This window comes from Pan paniscus, chromosome 1, assembly GCF_029289425.2.
Source record: "Pan paniscus chromosome 1, NHGRI_mPanPan1-v2.0_pri, whole genome shotgun sequence".
Lineage (NCBI taxonomy): Eukaryota > Metazoa > Chordata > Mammalia > Primates > Hominidae > Pan > Pan paniscus.
Window position 1 is genome coordinate 167,640,824 of NC_073249.2, and position 14,157 is coordinate 167,654,980.

The window sequence follows — 14,157 nt, forward strand, 5'->3', positions numbered from 1 at the left end:
AGAACAATAGGAGAATACATTTATATTGTTTTAAGCCAACAAGTTTGTGGTAATTTGTTACAGCAGCCACAGGAAACTAATAAACCAAGTTATTATAGTTTCCTGTTTTGATGAATCCTGGAATCATTAGAATTCAGGACAAATACGAAACACACAAAACAGGAAATTGAGTTTCAGAAAAATAAATGAACTTGCCCAGGGTCACACAGCTAGCAGGCAGGGGAACTATTAAAACCTATTTCTAACTCTTGAGCTTTGCAAATCACTTTACAGTTTATAACCACATTGACATAATATCTCTTTTTATTTTCATAGGAACCCAGAACAATTTTCTTTTTTCTTGTTTTTTGATAGATAGGCAATGTTTATCATTGCCTTAGTTTACAATAGAGAGTGAGTGAGGAGCTAGGATTGGAGGCCAGACTGGGTCCTTGGATTCCCTGCCTCTGTAATCACATCCTCTGGCCTGGGATGGATTCAAATGCCGGATGAGGAGGTCTTGTCATGAGCCTCCTGCCAGCCTGGCTGCAGGCAGTTTCAGCTTATCAGTCTGACCTTTGGTTTTCCATGGCAAACCCCTCTGTAGAGGAAGCTGCCAACAGGCGGCCCAGGCACTGGCTCTATAAGACTGTATTGTCCTTATTTAGAATTGCTTTCATTTAAACCAAACTTAGTCTTGCAAAACATGTTTATTCTGGTTTCCTCTTCCTCCTGGCTGCCTGACCAGTGTAAGCCCATAGCTCAGCAGCTCCAGCTCCTAAACCTGGGCCAGCAGAGCAAGGCTAGGAGGAAAACAGGAGGCTCTGGAGAAAGGACACAGGAGGGCATGATTTCCCTTCTTAAGTTGTGCACCAGATGGGATGCACACCCTCTCCGGTGGTGGTGTGTGACCCTTGGGGAGAATGTAGCCATTCAGAACACACCTTGCTGAGACTGACCTCAACTTAAAGAGCACAAAAAACTCAGGAGTAGAGCCTTTTTGAAATTCCAAGTTATAGACTAACAACAATAATGATGATGACAGTTTTAATAATATAGCAATTTCTTTTTATTAAACACCTACTGTAAACCAAGCACAATGTCAAATCACTTATGTAGTTTATTTCATTTTATTCTCAGAACAGTCATATTAGATAGGTACCTTTTATTAATCCTGCTTTATAGATGAGGAAACTGAGAAAGGTCAAGGTCATACAGCTAGTCAGCCACAGGAGTTGAGATTTGAAGCCAGGTTTACTTGGGTCAAGAGAGGAGACTGTTCTCATACAACACTCTTCCTTAGGGACCCTCTGTTCTTAGCCCCCTGAACAGTGAGGTTCAGAGAAGGGAGTGATTTGTCCAAGGTCAGCTCCTAGCAGGGCCTCTTTTCCAGGATTCCAGGACAGGGTTCTTTATAATAGGTTACCCCAGTATGATCTGGAATTTTAAAAAGAAGCAAAAGCAGTTGAAGACCACCCACTTGCTATAATTTGAAAGGCTTGTTCTCCCCTCCCTTCATCTCTTTGAATCCTGCTACACAGACATTGTTGTCTTTGGGACCAATACATTTCTTCTATCTGCATATCTGGGTAGAAGCTCTCATGGAAGAAAAAAGAAAAGCCCCATAGGTGAAGGGGAGTGTGCCTGCCAAGTTCCTTGTAATAACTTCACATGCAGAGTATTTTCTGAAATGGATCTGCTGGAGTCATCTCATGGAATCTTCTCATTCTTCTGGAGTCTCCTCATTTTACAGGTGAGTAAAGTGAAGTTCAGAGGCAATAAGTCATTTGTCCAAGGCAAACAGCTTGGAAAGTGGTAGGCTGGTCCTTGAATCCTAGTCATCTGGCTGCCCAGGGGAAGTGCAGAAAAATGGTGTATACCAGCTGGGCTTCTTCCTGGCCAGAGAACTCGCCTGGCCATCATTCTGCTTTTTCACCTTTTGAAAATGGGAAACTGTTGAAATTACTGATTTTGCTTTGAGGAAAAAGGGTGGGAAAAGGGAGACTCTCAAGTGCATTTTCTTGGTAGTAGGGGAAGGGGTGGTAGATGGGGAGGAAAGCAACCCAAAAAACAATCAGCAAAAACAACAAAAAATACTTTTCCTCTCAAGTCACTCTCTCATGGGACCTAGAGCACATATTTCCAAATAACCTTTCTAAAACCTGTGCCATGCACAGATGGGAGTAGCCTTCTTTCCAATGACTGGCCCCTTGTTGAGTTCAGGGGCAGATGTTAACATCTGCATGAAGAGTGGGATCAGCAATTAAAAGGGGTGGGTGAGTGGGTGGGTGGGGGACCAGGGAGTAATCCTTCCCTGCGCAGTGGATTAAGGAGGGCAGCTCCTTTGGGGGCTGGCCAGAGCCTGTCCATTGAGTAGCTAGTTTCCTTTTCCTTCCCCTATGGTTTCTGCCTCACTCTTGTTCTAATTACCCACTGTTTATGTCCTTCCCTCCAGGGCTGTTGTAATTTTTGACAAGGTTCACAACTGGCTTATCAAAGGTAGTTATGATACCAGTTTAATGAGGATGAAAGGATTATAGTCAAAATCTTCTGTGCTCCCTTTAATTTTTCATTTCCTATGTATCCAATGGCAAAGAGTATGATCAGCACTCTCTTCCCAGCATAGTCATATAGCCATAGTCCTTTTGCTAAAACTAAGCCTCAATTTTCTCATCTATATAATAGTCATGATAATCTTTGCCTTTCCTATCTCATGTGCTATTGAAGATCAAAGAAACATGGAAACTAAAAATTCTAAAGTGTTAGATTATTGGGCAGACTATGATATTTGGAAATTTGCATTCCCTTCATGGAAAAAATCCTGAATATGAATTTGCTTAGAAAATTGTTTCTACCCAGGATCTCTGTTCTGCTTCTTAAAGAAGACCGTGAAGGTGGGTGTGTGGGCAGTGAGTCTGGGGTTGATTGGTAGGAAGGTACTTCCCCAGTTGAATCAAAGCTCAATTTCGAATCTTACAGCTGCCATTTGCTAGCTGTGTGATACAAAACAAACCACCCACTCTTTCTAAAGCTCAGTTTCCCAATCTGTAAAGTGGGACTCCAATGCCCACCTCACAGGGCTTTTGTGAAACTTAAAAAATAAAAATGGCTGCCAAAACTGAGCATTTGTTTTGTATCAGCTATTTGACCTCAGCACACACAGTGTCCTGGTAACCTATGTTTTATTAGACTTTCTTTAGAGTTAGAAAAATTGAGGCTGAGTGAAGTTAACCAACTTGCCTGAAATCATGAAGTAAAAAGAGCTAGAATTCTAATTCAAATCTATTCATTTCAAAATCTGGGAACTTTCCATTCTCTCACTTTACCTTTCAGTAGTATATGTGGAAATACTTTAAAACAGCAAAGAAATTGCAGAACTATTTGTTTCATGACCAAATACTTACTAAGAATATATTATGTTGAGGCCCTGGGATGCAGTCTAGTGACAGAGCCCATGGGTTCAGTATTTCCATCCTTTGGGCTCCAGTTTTCCCATCTGTAGAATAAGAGAAGACTCTCTTAGACCATTTTTAAAGTCCAATTTTCTCAGCTTGAACTTTCTAAAAATACATATTTGAAGGTTTTTTAAAAGTAATGAGTTAAAGTAAAAATTGGGCAGAGTGAACTGATATTCATTGTGTGTATGGTATGCCATGTGCTTTGTGGTTGGTAGTATCCACAGATGACTGCTCCCAGTTCCTACATCAAGAGGTGAAGTTAACTTAAGTCTTCCCTTTGACTCTGGGCTGGCTTCAGTGACTTACCTGACCACCAGAACATGGGAGAAATAATGATCTGTGAGCCAGGGCATGCTCACAAGAAGCTGAAGCTTTCGTGTGGGTCTTTGTAATACTATTCCTTGGAACTCAGCCCCAGTGCTTTGGGCAATCCAATCCATGACACATAGAACGGCCATGTTTAAGTGCCTCAGTTCGTAGGCCTCGCTGACCTCCCAGCTGGCACCAACTGCCAGCCAGATGAGTGCACCATCTTGGACATGTAGCTCAGTCGAGCCTTCAGATGACTTCAGCCCCAGCCAACATCTGACTGCAACTACCTGAGAGACTCTAAGCAAGCACTGCCTGGCTGAGCTCAGCCAACCCACAAAACTATGAGAGCTAATCATTCATTGTTGTTTTCAGCCACTAAATGTTAGGGTGGTTTGATAGGCAGCAGCAGATAATAGAAATATACGTCACTTAATTACCACAATAAAATTTGTATTTTCAGCCTATTTTATGGAAAGAACACCTGAAAGTCAGAAAGGTTAGCTTGTCTCAAAGTCACATGGAAGGTGGCAAAACTGTATTCAGAAATTGAATCTATTTGATTCCAAATCCTGAATTTTTAACCTTCGTTACCAAAAGATCCTTTTGTTCATTTAGTTGTTTATTAGTAAAGCCATTAAATTGTGGTAGACAACTGAACCTAGATGCTGATATATATAATAATAACATTTTGGGGGAATTACAAAATCATAGCTCTAACTTTCCTTTATTCTGTGTTATCTACCAGATTTTAATGATATTTGATTATGACCTGTAAAGCTAGGATTATTATTCTACATTCAGTGCTATTTTGGCCAAATTGCTGGGCCAAGTCTTGTGAAGTATTTACACATCAATCAAAGTGCAAACTCCTTTCATCTCTCCCCAGTATGGTTGTCCCTGTCGCCAACCATGCAGATATCTCTGCCACCTGCTGCCTTCATTGCACCTGTTCCCTAAACCCTGAGAACTGGTCCTTTTATTCAAAACTCATTCTACAAATAACCAAGTGTTGATTCTGGGCAGGCACTCTTCTTGGTACTGCAGACCCAGAAGCTGGAATCCAGACTATACACAAGTAAACAAACAGCCATAACCCAAAGTCACAATGGAGAGGTGAGGCCTGGAGGTATTTGTTCATCTGCTCCTGATGACCTGTTGAAACACATTCCTTTCCATTTCCCTCCACTACACTGAGCAGACACTGAGCTACTTGTAAGTTTCTGACCATGCCATGCTGTTTCTCACCTTTGCCTTTGCTCATGCTATTTTTTTCCATGCTTCTTCACCTTGAAAGTCTCTATGTAGTTTTGCTACGCTTATCAGCAAACTTACCAAATTGCCCTGTGATTGTCTGCTACTTTGTGTATCTCGCCTCTTAGACTGAGTTCCTTCAAAGCAAGGATTATCTTTTTTCATTTAATTTTCCCTGCTACTTATTTTTAAAACAATAGATCAAATTTATAGCACGTAATGACCATGAATAAAAACAATAAAGCTAGATTAATGAATACAAGACCTTTAGATCAGGTGTCACCCAGAACACTCAATTTTCTTCTGCATTTTGTTTTGGTGGTTCAGTTTGAAAAACCTGAATTGCCCAGATGAGCAGTTACAAGACAGCTTTTAAAGAGCAGGCCTTTCAATCTCAGGAGAGTGCAGTTCACTGAGAGGGCAGGCAAATGCTCATTCAGAAGGTCGCATATAAACAACCTGGTAGCACATGAAATCATTAGATAACAATCATGCAATCAAAGAAATAAACAAGATAAGCACATGTTGTGTTTTATGTTGAAAAGGATAGAAAGAGGGTGGTGTTTTAGAGAGTAACTGGGACACAGAGAGAAAAGGAAGCTTTGGATAGGATACTGGGGAAGGCATCTTTGAAAAGGTGATATTTGAAGGGTTAAGAGAAGAGTGTGAATAATTCAGGTATACAAAGGGCTGAAGGAAGAACATTCTGGGTAAGGTATGTGCAAAGGCCCCAGAGCAGAAAAGAGTATGGGATTCTAGAAGCACTTTCCCTTTAGAAAACCAAACCAGGGACTTCACATAAACCCAACTATCCTCAGTTGTCTCTTACAGATGCCTAACCTCTTTTCTCGAACAAGTGTCACTTGAGCAAAACTTAGGAGGTACTTGGCCCCATTTTATAGCTGAGGAATAGAATGAGAATGTGATGGTTACATGCAGCTGGTTATTGACAGGGCCATAATGAGGTCTCAGCAACACTCTGACTTCAAGTCCAAGAGTCCTAACCACTGCATGTCTGTACAACCCCATACTGAGAAAGCAGAGTCATTCCTAAAACTAAACCTTCTTCCATAAGAAATCAGGGACTTCGTGCCAGGGCAGGATTTATGACCTAGTAACTGAGGACAGAAATAATTGGTTGCATTACTGCCTGGCAACCTGAGTCTGGGCTCCACTCCGGAGGGGCGGCACAGATTGAAATAGCTGAGGCAAGTTTACTTTTCCCTGTCCAGGTGCTCTCCTGCGGCCAACACAGCCCTAATGAGCTCTGCATATTCAAAGCACAAGTAATTGATAGTCCAATTTAAAGTGTGCAGAGGCCGAATTTCTTTCCAGACGCTGAAGGAAAAACACCAGCTGAGGAAGAATGAAGAACTGCCTGTTCTAAGTTATTCTTCTGTGGTCATTCGAGCACCAGGAAGACCAGGTTTGCCCCATCAAGTACCTCAAGAAAGAAGTCAATTACCTAAAGAAGTCAAGCAAAGAGGAAAGGACAAAATGAAAATCATGTACCAGCGTACACGTCGAGGCTCCAAGCTGGAATGAATATGGCCTTCAACATACTCTTTATCATACAGAAGCTTGTGTTCAGGGCTTGGATTTTGAAGTCAGACAGACCTGGATTAAAAACCAATTCAACTACCTATTACATATGTGACCTAGGTAAGATCTAACCTCTCTGTGCCTCAGTCTACTCCTTTGCTAAATGGGCATTAGGAGCACAGATTTTGAGGCAGTCAGTGTTGGATTTCAACCTCAGCTCCACTACTGACTGTGTCAAAAGGGCAAGTTAATGAACCTCCAATGTTAATTTCTTCTTCTCTAAAGAGGAAGTGATTACATAGGTCCATTGAAGGACTGTTTGGGGGACTGGTTGAGATAAGATATAAAATGCACATGCACAGTGCTCAGGAAAATTTTTGTGAACTTCTTACATATCTCCTCTTAAGCTCCAGGACAGTGGCTCTCAAAGCGTGGTCCCTGGACCAGCAGCATCAGCTTTATCTGGGGAACTGTGAGAAATGCAGATTCTCAGGTCCCACCCCAGACTCACTGAATCAGAAACTCTGAGGGTGGTCCCAGCACTCTGTTTTAACAAGCCCTCCAAGAGATTATGGTGGATGCTAAAATTTGAGAATCTCTGCTCTTGGGGCTAGTTCAGAATGCACCTGAGACTTGGCCGGGCGCGGTGGCTCATGCCTGTAATCCCAGCACTTTGGGAGGCCGAGGCGGGCAGATCACGAGGTCAGGAGTTCGAGACCAGCCTGGCCAACATGATGAAACCCTGTCTCTACTAAAAATACAAAAATTAGCTGGGCGTGGTGGAGGGCGCCTGTAGTCCCAGCTACTTGGGAGGCTGAGGCAGGAGAATCGCTTGAACCCAGGAGGTGGAGGTTGCAGTGAGCCGAGATCCCACCATTGCACTCCAGCCTGGGGGACAAGAGCCAGACTCCGTCTCAAAAAATAAAAAAAAACAAAGAATGCACCTGAGACTTTCAGTCCACACACAACTGCTGTGGGTTCCCAAGAACCTGTTCAGTGCCATGATTCTTTAAAGTGAGTTCTCCTCTCATTGTTTTCTGCACCCAAACGGAAGAAATACTTCAATTCTCAGGATTTCCCTCTGACACTAGGTAACATCTTCTATATGCTTCCTTTACTCCAGGCATTCTGATAATAGTTTCACATAGATTATTTCAATTTATCTCTGCAGTAGCCCTCTATGATAGATACTATTATCACTGTTTTGCAGATAAGGAAACTAAAGCTTCATGAGGTGAAATAAATTGCCCAAAGATCTATAATTCTTAAGTGGTGAAGCCAGGATTCATGCCTCAATATTAAGTCCCTTTCTGGAATCAATGTACTTTCTACCTCATCATACTACCTCTTTATACCAGGATGAATCAGGGATGTCTAGTTTGGTGAAGAGAAGCATCCAGGGAGCAAGTGAAAAGTGTCTTCATGTATTGTAGGGCTATTATGATCATAGGAGTCAACCAGTTTGATGTTCCAACTGCAGAATATAGAACCAGTGGGTGGAAACACAGGGAGACAGATTGTGGCTTGACAGAGAGAATAAGTCAGTAATAGTCTAAATTGCCCAGAACTGTCTTACCTTATGAGGTAGTAAGGTCCCTGTCACTGGGGATGTGAGCACAAGCTGGGTGAGAATCTGTCAAAATGTCATAGAAGAAGGATTGGTACCTTCCCTCTGATGATGCTTTAACTGAGTGGAAGTAAGTAGGCAATCATCTCTCTTGGGTGGCTTTTTTTCTTTTTTTTTTTGATGGAGTCTTGCTCTGTCATGCAGGCTGGACTGCACTGGCATGATCTCAGCTCACTGCAACCTCTGCCTTCAGGATTCAAGAGGTTCTCCTGCCTCAGCCTCTCGAGTAGCTGGGCTTACAGGCACCCGCCACCACATTCAGCTAATTTTTGTGTTATTAGTAGAGTTTTGCCATCTTGGCCAGGCTGGTTTCGAACTCCTAACCTTAAGTGATCCTCCTGCCTTGACCTCCCAAAGTGCTGGGATTACAGGCATGAGCCACTGTGCCCAGCCTGACTTTTGATGTTTGTTAAGAAACCGGAGATATTTCACTTGCACAGAAAGAAGACTGAAGTGAGCTCTCTGGTTTAGGGAAGAGATAATCCACCTTACCATGGCCCCAGTGAGCTACATTAGGACCTTCCCTGGTCCTGTTAGCTGGAAGGGATTTTGCTTTCCTCTGCACACCCATATGATGTCATACTGATACCTCTCTTAACACTGAGCCCTGTCCCCACTCTAGGTAAGCTGTTTATAAATGGCTAGATTTCTTCTGCTAGGGAAGCAGCAAGACATGTATACATAGAGGCTAATAGACCCGAGGGATCATCCATAATACTGTTAACCTTTCTGGGTCTCAGTTTCCTTATCTATTTAAAAACTTCCTTATTGAGATTTGAAGCATTCAAGGAGCCTGGAATATGGCGTACCACATCCCCACCCCTCTCCAACCCTCTACAAATCATAACATGTCTTTGGGGAGGGTGCATTTCTGATTAATCAAGATATCCTTTCTACTGCTCCCCACTAACCTCTAATCCCTGCCTTCCCATCAAAATGTAGATTTTCAGTATGTGGCACATGATTGGCTCTTACATTAGTCAAAAAATGAAAGGGAAAGAAAGAAGTGAAAAAAAGAAAGAGAGAGAAAAATGAAGGAAGAAATGAAGGAAGGAAAGAAGGAAGAGAGGGAGGAAGGGAGAGAAGAAAGAAAGGGAGAAAGCAATTTAACACATGAATGCTCCATCCTACTTGCTACTGACAATCAGATAAGCACTCCATCTGGGTGGACATTTTTCTTGGACACACCATGGTTCGTGTATGTGTGTGTGTGTGTGTGTGTGTGTGTGTGTGTATGTGTATGTGTGCCTATGCACTTAATGGAATTGTCCACAACATGCTATAGTATGAAGATATCTATGGGAGAAGAGAGTCAACAGGAAAGAATGACTTGAACTAATGTCTCTATAGGCAACTAATTGCAGTTCTGTGGCTATTTGGGGTCATTGTTCACTGTGGGATGAATGTGGCCTCCAGATGAATGTGAAACAAGCCTCATACTTGCTGATCTCCATCTTGAACCACTTTGATAGGAGCAGAATGTTTCAGGTGCAGATTCTAGAGACTTAAAAGCAGGTCTGTTTTTAAATACACCACATATTGAACTTTCCCCACTATGGGAGGCAGGCCAAGTAGTGGGTTTTGAAGGTTTTAAAGGCTCACTGGCCCTTCAAAAAATGGCTGTTGTGGACATATGGTTTTAGAAGCTTTTAAAAAAGCCTTGTGGGCTTATTTTTAGAACAAAGCTTAACCTTGTAAAGTTTCTTAAAGGAGTCACAGAGGACCCAATCACTTCAGCCCCCTCAGAGCACCAGGCAGCTGTTCCCAGAGGCTTCCAAAACAGCCTTTCCTTGTGCTTGATGTGACCCTATCTTAGCTCAGCCTAAGATATGCTACCTCATGAGAGGGTGTGTCTTTGGAGCGGGAAGAGCTGGGCCACAGGTGAGTCAGCCAAGGAGGCAGAGTTTGCTGGCCAGTGAGTGGAGACTAGAGGATCACAGACTAACAGAATTTCAAATACTCTTCTGAAGTAAAGGAACCTCAAAAGTCATCCAGTCAACCCTGATTGGATGGTAAAATCTCCCCTGAAACACACTTGTAAAGAGATGGGACCATTTGTGTTTGCACACCTCCAGCTATGAGAAGAACGCTGTCTAGGCATTCATTCATTCAACACATTTTTAGTTGATTGAATATACATTATGTGCTCAGCAGTATTCAAAATCCTGAGGATATAACAGTGAGTAAAAAATAGATGCAGTCTCAATACAGACTAAAAACTAGTAGGAAAAACAAATGGGTCAAATGATCACACCTATACCTAACTGTAAAAGAAAAAAATGTTATTAGAACAATCCAAAGATTTATGAAAGCCTCTGACAGGATCTGAAGGATGTGTGAATGTTAACAAGGCAAAAGGAAGTCAAGAGAGGGCACAGAGGGCCAAGCAAACATCTCTGCAGAGGCCTTCAGGCAGGGAAAAGCGTGGCATTTTAGGATAAATAAAAGTAGTCCAAGTGTTGATAGAAAGTGAGGAAAGACCTCGTTTGAGACTAAGAGCATGCAAGGGGCAGAGCATGCATGACCTTGTTGGCCATGCTGAGGATTTTGATCTTTAACCTGACACATATTGGAAGCCTCTGACTCCTTCAAAGCAGAGGACAGGTAACTCATTCCAGAGCTGCCAGTTCATTCTCATGTTGCGAAGTGTGGTGGTCTTAAATCAAGTCCATAATTCTCCTCCTTTTAAAAGGCAAAACCTAGTTTCCCTCCCATGAATGTGGGTCAGACTTAGAGATTTATTTCTAATTAATAAAATGTGGTGGAAGTGATGCTATGTGACTTCTGAGGTTAGGTCATAAAAAGGATAGCTTCCACCTGGCACTGTTTCTCTTCAGTTGCTTGCTCTGGGGCAAGTCAGCCTCCATGCTGTGAGGAAACAAGCAACCTATGGAGAAGCCTACATGGAGAGGAACCAAGGCCTCCTTCCTACAACCAGCACCAAATTGCCAGCCATATCAATTGGAAGCAGATCCTCCAGCCCCAGTCAAGCCTTCAGATGACTGTAGACCTGACTGATATCTCAGCTGTCGCCTCATGACAAACCCCAAGCCAGAACCACCTGGTTAAGCTGCTCTTGAATTTCTGATTCACAGCAGCTGTGAGATAATAAATGTTTATGGTTGTTTTGAATTATTGACATTAGATAACTTGGTAAGCAGCTAAGGTACCTAACAAGGAATCGCAAGGTATGAGGGTAGGAAAGCTGGCACTTTGAGGTTGTAAAGACTTGTATTTGATATCCAACTCTTCCATTGACTGGTTGTTAGACTGAAGCCATGTTCCTTTACCTCTTAGAGCTCCCATTTTTCATTTATAACATGACATCATGCCCACAGAACCTCCAAGATACAGTAGTATATAGTAATTCTCAGTGTCTTTGTCTCCCTCTACTTTATATCAGTGGAGACATGCCATTTTCAAGGCTGAGAATAAAAGAAAAAACAGATTGTATTGACAACAGGTACTGCAGAGTTGGGTGTATTCATTGCCCTAGAAAGAGTCAGCCAGAGAGCTGTTAATCTGAGGTTGCCTGAGGCCATGTTTCATGGTAAGTACTACAGATTTTCAAGCCTATTCCTCACTTGGGTTAATTGGCTTTAAGAGTCCATCTCCCGCTGTGTAAACATAATTGCCTTTTATTTATTTGAAATTTATCTCTTCATAATTTCATGTCTTATTTTCTTCATTTGCAATGCAACAAGGAAATAGCTTTATGATGACTATTCTTATGAAAGTGATTATTTAATTATCTCTTATTATGGGCCATATATATCATGAAGACATCTTAGTTTATTCTCAAAGCACCATCCCGGAATATCTATTATTTGTGCCATTTTACTGATTAGAAAATAGATATAAATGCCAAGAATATTACTTTGCCACTTAGTATTATGTGACCTTGGCTTTTAGGTCCCTCTTACATCTTATTATTTTTACTATTTTTATTTTTTTGAGTTGGAGTCTTGCTATGTTGCCCAGGCTGGAGTGCAGTGGCACAATCTTGGCTCACTGCAACCTCCGCCTCCCAGGTTCAAGCAATTCTCCTGCCTCAGCCTCCTGAGTAGCTGATAATACAAGCATGCGCCACTACGCCCAGTTAATTTTTTTTTACATCCTATTATTAAACCTCCTTTACATTTTAGTTTCCTCAACTGCACAATGGAAGATAAGAATAAAACCTGTGCAAAATGAACTTGATGTGAATATTAAAGAAGTCAACATGAATGAAATACTTAAAACAGTGTCTGGTATATTCTGATAAATTACTGGTTAGTTTCTATCATTATTTTTCTAATCAGCCTTTAAAAAGTTTAGAGCAAAATTTCTCTCTCAGCCGTTTTGTTCCATCCATGGTATCTCTTTCCTGCAATAATATTCCATTTTACAGCATTTCCCACATCCATTTGATGCTTTCAACAATCCTGTAACTCAGCATCACTATCGTAATTTTTCAGGTGAACAAACTAATGCTCAGAAAGGTGAATGTGAATTGCTCCAAGTTCCTTTGGTTGCAAGCAACAGAAACCAACTAATGCTAGTATAAACTAAATAGAGAAATTCATCATAAGATGTAAGTATGACTTATCAAACTGAAGTTCATGAATGAGTTACAGGGAAGAGCCCCGAAAATGACAACAACTGCAACAAAGAAAGCCATAGGGAACCCAAGCAATGTGGCCTCTCTTCTTCTCTCCCCTTTTCTCTACTTAGCTTTAGTTATTTTTCTCTGCAGATTGGCTTTCTCAGCTACTCAGTACATATAGTTGGAGGAATGGCAGGCTCCCAAATTCATATGTTATTATGCCAACCACAGGGTAGATTGAACTTGTACCTCTCTTTTTGGATTCTGCATTGCCACAGATGGACCTCTGGTTTGACTAGCCTGGGTCAAGAGCCTTCCCCTAATCCAATCAAACATTGTCAAGAAGTGAGGTCACAATGTACTAACATTGCTGCTGGGAACTCACTCCTGTAGATTCTTGTAGGAAGGCCATGGGCAAGTGAAAGACACTCCAGAGGAGGCCCAGAATATGAAATTATTTTCCTAAGCCATTTCAAATGTTGGAGTGGCTGAGGCAGGATTCTCTTTCAGATATTCTTTTCCCATGAGATCAGCACTTTTCCCACAAGCCTTCAGTTTCTTCCTTTCAGGAGGTCAGCACCTCCTCAAGTTCCTGCTGGAGGAGATCTGGGTACTCTTCTAACTGTAGCCCTTCTGCAGATGGAGCTAGCCTCACACACAGGCAGTGTGTCCGTAGTGATTGGATATTATTCTTTACTCCTCCTCCTGGTAAAAGAATTTTGCATCCTAAACTTGACCCTGTGACTTTCAGTGTTTCTCTGGAGGAGGGATGTAGTTCTCCATATTACTGACACGAGACTTGGGTATATGACTTGTTTTAGCCAATGGTACCTAAATGGGAATGATTTAGGCCAAGTACAAGCAGAAACATTAAGAACCATTTGCAAGGTTCAGCCATGTCTTTTTTTTTCTCTTCCACAATAATAGCATGTCCCAAATATGGGCTGTTCCTTCAACTTGGGTCTTGGAATGAAGAAGATACATGGAGTAGAGCCATGAACACACTGTTGCTGCCTCTGACAACAACACAAGAGAGAAATGAACCTTTGAAAAATAACACATCTGAGTTCAATGTTGAGCATGCTGAGTTGAGGTGCATAGGGGATAAATTCAGTAGGATATATTAGTTTGAATTTTAGGAAAGAGAGCTAGATGGGAGTTACATATTGTTGTTCATCTGGCCACAGATGGTACTTGAAGTTTTGAGATTCAGTGAAATCCCAGGGAGAATAGCAGCATAAAAGAGGGAGGGAATAAACATTGACTCAACAACATTAAAGTGATGGTAGAGGAAGAGAAGTGTGGGGGAGGTTGGGAAGGATGGGCAGGGGAAATGGAAGCCACATTAGCTATAAAGAAAAGTGAGTTATCTTCAACTTCAGCACTGGAATTGCTCTTGAGAA